The following is a 6,070-nucleotide window of genomic DNA, read 5'->3' as shown; positions in this document are numbered from 1 at the left end:
ACTTGGACCTCCTCTCATTTGGACTTCTTCTAAACCTGGACTTTCTCTAAACTTGAACTGTCTCGTCATTGAAATCATATTATCATATTTGATGCGGAGTTTCAGTAAAACTGTTTACATAGTTTAGTCAGATATTTCGCACAAATGTTAAAATTGGTACTAGGCAATCAATGTAGATTAGCTATTGACAATTAATTAATACTAACTGTATTTTTTTTCTTTCAGATTGCTATATTTTAAGCCAGAGCATTAACAAAATCATGGGGAAAATTATATCCATCAAAGGCTTCTGAATTGAAAGTATTGGAAAATACATCTGGTCTAGAAAAAAATTCTTGAAACCAAACGGGTACCGAGCAACTACGCTGTTCTTAAACTACTTAATGCAAATGGTGTTGAAATGTGGGTGCAACAAGATGAGGAAACTACTGATCAATATCCTGAAAGCAGTTATGGTGATGAAAATAGGGACAGCTCCCATTCTCCTGACCCTAATGTAAATAACAAGAACACTCTGATGAAGCAATATCGTGGGATGATAAAGAAAAGTCTATGAAGAAGGGTTTATCGTTATAAAATTTCTTGAAAAAAGTATTTACTTTAGTGACAACTATGTTGTGCAAGCAATGTCACTCCGAAGAGATACAATCTTAAAGAAGCTACAGAACCAAGAAATTGTAGATTTTCGTGATGGCTTACGGAATGCAATTGCAGCGCCCGAGAGCTCAATCGATGACAATAGAAACTGCAATGAGGCTTATTCAATTATAAATAAAAACTGTATTTTGCATAAACTTATCATTTCTGTAGATGATAACTTAGGTGATGAATACCTAACAAGTAAGCGTAGATTTAGTTCTAGGTAATAAGATTTAACAATTCTTACATGCAATTTATCGTAAACTCAACTTAATATATACTTGAAGTATCGTATAGCAATGAATTTCATTTACTATTTATTTATTCTTAGGAAATTAATGTTAACTGTGGCACATTTTTTATCACAAAACTTGAACAGTATCCTCTAATTTGAACGAAGCGGATGTTAAATTTATAGGAGTTATACTATATATATATATATATATATATATATATATATATATATATAGAGAGAGAGAGAGAGAGAGAGAGAGAGAGAGAGAGAGAACATTAATATTACAACATAAATAAAAGTACTTTCCTTCGCCAATTTATTTTCTTTCGATTTTTCTCTTCGTTTCGAATTGTAAAATTAAACTATAACGGTACTTACATTAAATTACTCTTTTCAACCTTTATGTGGAAAACCTTGCATTATGATAATTAACGTATATCTCATCCGTAAGAAGTCTAAATACAATCAAAATTGATACATTGATTTAAAATGGTTGCCAATGCCGTGAAATTTCGGTTCATATTTTTTCTTTATTTTTTCTAAATATTACAATATACTGGATTATGGGGATAATTTTTGAATTAGAAACTTATAGTTATCAAAACTGAACTAAATTGTAAGTATATGAATTATATCAATGACCTTTCATTCTAATCTGTTGTGAGGAAATGATTGTAATGAAATTTACAACTAAGTCCTTGCATTTTTGTTGTAATATATATTGTGGTCATTTCATTCGTTGAGGAGCAACTGTTATACGAATATATACATATATGTAAGATTTATGTATAGTAGAATTTTTTTCTCGTTTTTCTTTTCAGCTATCTTACTAAATTGCTTCTGTGTTACTTGTTTTTATAGAGATAATACAGTATCTCTTCTGCGGAAATGATATGAGTTTCTCCTACTTTTTAATTTATTTTACGTTCTCGTATCTCTTTTTATCATGATTAAATCTCCAAAAAGCGCATCATTAAAATACTGAGGAATAGTACAGCACATATTTCTCTTACATTAAACTTTTTCCAAGATGGTATCTGCTTGTATCAGGTGTTTGCTTACTAAACTATGAGTTCCCATCATGCATCGTCTCAAAAAGGAAGGTCAATTGGTCGTGACAAGTATTTAGGATCAGAAGAATCACGAATGAATGATGACAAATTTTACTTATAACATGATGTTTATTGCCGTTAATCACTTATATATTCTCCGAACAGTTTGCAGTGATATTAATCTAGCTTTTTCACTTCACTGTCAGGCACTTCCTCTCATAACGTAAACATAAAACATATTAACTTCTAATTGAAATTTCACCTTAACCTTTCATTAAGCGTGCTTTCACATGCACAAGTGCTGTTCTTAATATAAAATTTAACCACACCTATGTTTTCTGGTGTTACTTCAGTATTAGAAGTATAGTAGTAGTAGTAGTAGTAGTAGTAGCGGAGCTATTCATTTTATTCTGAAATGAATGTGGGAGTAAGAGGGGGCCAGAAGGGGAAGGAATAATATGATATTTGTTTGCAAGAAATTATTTCCGTGTACGTATTATTAGTGATAAAGAATGTAAATGTTCAATCTTTTTTACATGGTTGCTAAAACATATTTATCCATCCTGAATCGTATGATGAAAAAAAAAAAAGATAAAATTAACTTTCGTCTTTATTCAAAAAATGGTACATGCTGATGCGCCTTGAAGAATGAAACCCAGTAATTCACTGTGAAAATAAACACAGCAAGGCTTAGTTATCATTGTTCCCTTGCACATAAAAAGAAGAGTTCTGTCTTAATGGAGGTGCGGCTATGAGTTCAAAAGAGTTCGCAAACAACCTTACCTAACCCATGCACGATAGTATTGCCCTCAGGTTTCCTTTTTTTTACATGCTGACCGGCCGACAGTTTTGAGAATAATAAGGAGAGGAGAAAAGGGGAGAGTCATATTTTTTGTTGTCGTTGCCAGGACTGGAAACTTGCCATGGCCATAACAAAGTGCAGTTTGTATAGTTGCTCAGGGCAACATAATGGACAAATAAGCGACTGATCTTGATAGATGAGGGAGAAAAAGTGTCCTTTTTAGAGCGGACATTTTTTGCTTCGCGGTGTTAATGATCGCGCTCATCATTATGGAAAACTATCTCAAACGCAAATATCTTCTTGTTATATGTTCGCCTAATTTTCCAAGAGGTCCGCTCAGTTGCCTTAACTCCACACCCACTTTGGCCTTCTGAACTGCATTCAATTCGGCTTTGCACACAAAAGTTGAGATATTATTATTTCTTTTACATTTTATGTGCGAATTTTTTTTTTCTATTTCTCCTTTATTTTCCTGCCTTTGCCGTTTTTAGTTTTGCACTGTAATAATATCTCACAAGTATATTGATCTGAAAGTGTGTTTTGTCCTATATTCCTAAAGAAATCGAACTTGTTTGGAAATATGTAGAGTAATAAACACAAGGTAATACAAAATTAGAAAAAAAGAAGTGATAGGAAGATCTGATACTAATACTACTAATACTTATAATAATACGTCTAATACTACTCCTACTATTACGCTTGCTACTACTAATGCTAATAATAATTATATGTCTACAACTACGCCTCATACTGCTACTTCTCCTGCTACTACTACTACTACTACTGCTACTACTACTACTACTAATAATAATAATAATAACAATACGTCTACTACTACGTCTTATACTACTACTTCTCATGCTACTACTAATACTACTACTTATAATGATGATAATTCTACTACTACTACTACTACTACTAATTATAGTAATGATGATGATAATAATAATAATAATAATAGTAACGAAATCTATATAACTATGAAAGTGAAAATGTGTCTGTGTGTGTAAATTTCCCGACCAGACTACGCTGTCAATTTTCAGTCTACAGATTCGTGATGTAACATAAGGAGTATTCAGATTTGGTAATGCCTTATTTTATCGGTTTTGGGCCAGAAATTTGGTTGGCAAGTGGTCAAAGTATATCGATTTTACCTTTGAAAATTCTACCAAACTCCGCCGTCAATTTTGGGTCTAAACACTTGAAATTTAACCGGTAAATCACTTAGACATAGATCAAACATTTCACTTAAATGTTAATGGGGGGGGGGCAAAACTCGGGCCAAATTAAAAAAAAATCTGCGGTCTCTACCATATTACTCTGTCAATTGTTAGTCTAAACATTTGAAATTTTATATAAAGTTTATTCAGACGTAGCTCAAGCGTTCTAATCCGTTTTTAGCCGTAACTATGGCTGTCAAGGGGTCTACGATAATGGGATTTTACGTTTGCGGTCTCTAACAAACTATTCAGCCAAATTTGGGTCTAAACATTTGAAATTTTAAATAAAAGGTGTTCAGACATGCATCACGCTCTTTAATAAGTTCTTGGACGAAACTTTGGTGGGAAAGATAGCAAAGTTTGATGAGTATACCATTGAAGACTCTACCAAACTCCTCCGCCAATTTTAGGTCTGCACATTGAAATTTTAGATGTAGGTTATACGGACATAAGTCACACTTTTTAATATATATATATATATATATATATATATATATATATATTCACATAATGTTATTAACAGTACATGCATCACGGGCGAAGCCGAGCTGCACTTCTTGTAATAATAATAAAACATATTCCAGAGCAGAGAAATGGCTCGCCCTAACGATAAACTAATAGCACACTTCAATACAATATGAAAGATTATCAAAAGTAGCATATATATTGAACATCGTGAAAAATATGTCATCACTAACCCTCCAGTAAATAATCACTCGTAATGTATTACATAATAATTTCTAGTTAGTAAATATAATTAATAATAATATTAATAATAATAATAATAATAATAATAATGATAATGATAATGATAAAGATAATAATAATACATGAAGGGCGAAAACTTACCAGTAACATAGATACTTCTATTAACAAGCAAAAACGCAAGGATCCCAGAAACGCGAGAACGCAAAATACTATCTTCATCTCAAAAAAATAAAAACTTAAAAAAAAGTGTTGTTTTTTTTAAATAAAAAAAAACAAACAAAAACAATAGTGCCAACATCAGACAACGCCACACAAAAGAGTTTTGAAGGGTCATGAGAATCGAGATTGATGGTCTGTTACGAAACTTCGTGTAGAAGAATGTCGGAAAATAAGGGCCTTCGAACTGCATTGAATACATATGGATTGTGGCAGCGAGCAGTCACTCATAAGTTGCTATTGAGATATGAAACGTCTTTGTTGGCCACTGGGAGTTCAGGAAAGCACGGTTTATCTGGAGACACTTGTTGGCAATTATATTCCAAGGAAAATGTAGTTTTGTTAGTAAGTGGTCGCTGGAGACGGTGTGAGAATTATTGCGAATTAATCTCCCCTCTTACGCCAATATATATTCATCGTCCTCCAAAATAAAATGATAATGCCTGCAGCGACTGGCACTACAGCTAATAGTCTAAAAGCCAAGGAAGATGGCAAGATCGAAAAGTAAAAGAAGGTACCAGACGTCAACTGGATTCGTTCAAATAGGACCGAAACGTTAGGAGACTTGTTGCTACCCGTGTTCGAGTGAAGACTAATGCTCATTGCCGACAAAAAATCATCGGCAAGCAACTGTTGCGATAAGGACAATTCTTGCAAAATTTTATCGAACGTGGTGAAAGTTCCTGGAAATCTGGGGAAATTTACTGCCACCCAGAATCCGAGAAATACCAACGGTTTTAATCACGTAGTAAGTTCTGATAATGAACGGTTTGATAACTCCTACTTAAAGAAATAATACTACTACTACTAATAATAATAATGATTCTGATTTCGTTTATCAACGTCCTTCTGGAAAGGGATGGGATTCATTTCCAGATGATTTCCCTCAATACCGGCTCCAAACCAGGAGCTTCAAAGATCAAGGGGTTTTCTAAGGAGGTTGGTGGTATCTACAATTGAAGAGGGCTGAAGGTCACCTAAAACATCGGGGATTTGTAGTATTTCCAACTGTCCTTCCAGATGGCTTGATACTATTCCTAGTGTACCAACTCCAACCGAGATTATTTGTGTTTTAACTATTATTATTATTATTATTATTATTATTATTATTATTATTATTATTATTATTATTATTATAATAATAATAATAATAATAATAATAATAATAATAATAATAATCTACATCCCCATTAAGCAT

Source organism: Euprymna scolopes, chromosome 27 (genome assembly GCF_053919585.1).
Source record: "Euprymna scolopes isolate OS-2025 chromosome 27, ASM5391958v1, whole genome shotgun sequence".
In the NCBI taxonomy this organism is placed as follows: domain Eukaryota; kingdom Metazoa; phylum Mollusca; class Cephalopoda; order Sepiida; family Sepiolidae; genus Euprymna; species Euprymna scolopes.
The sequence above is the reverse complement of the archived record's forward strand: the minus strand, read 5'-3'. Positions refer to the sequence as shown.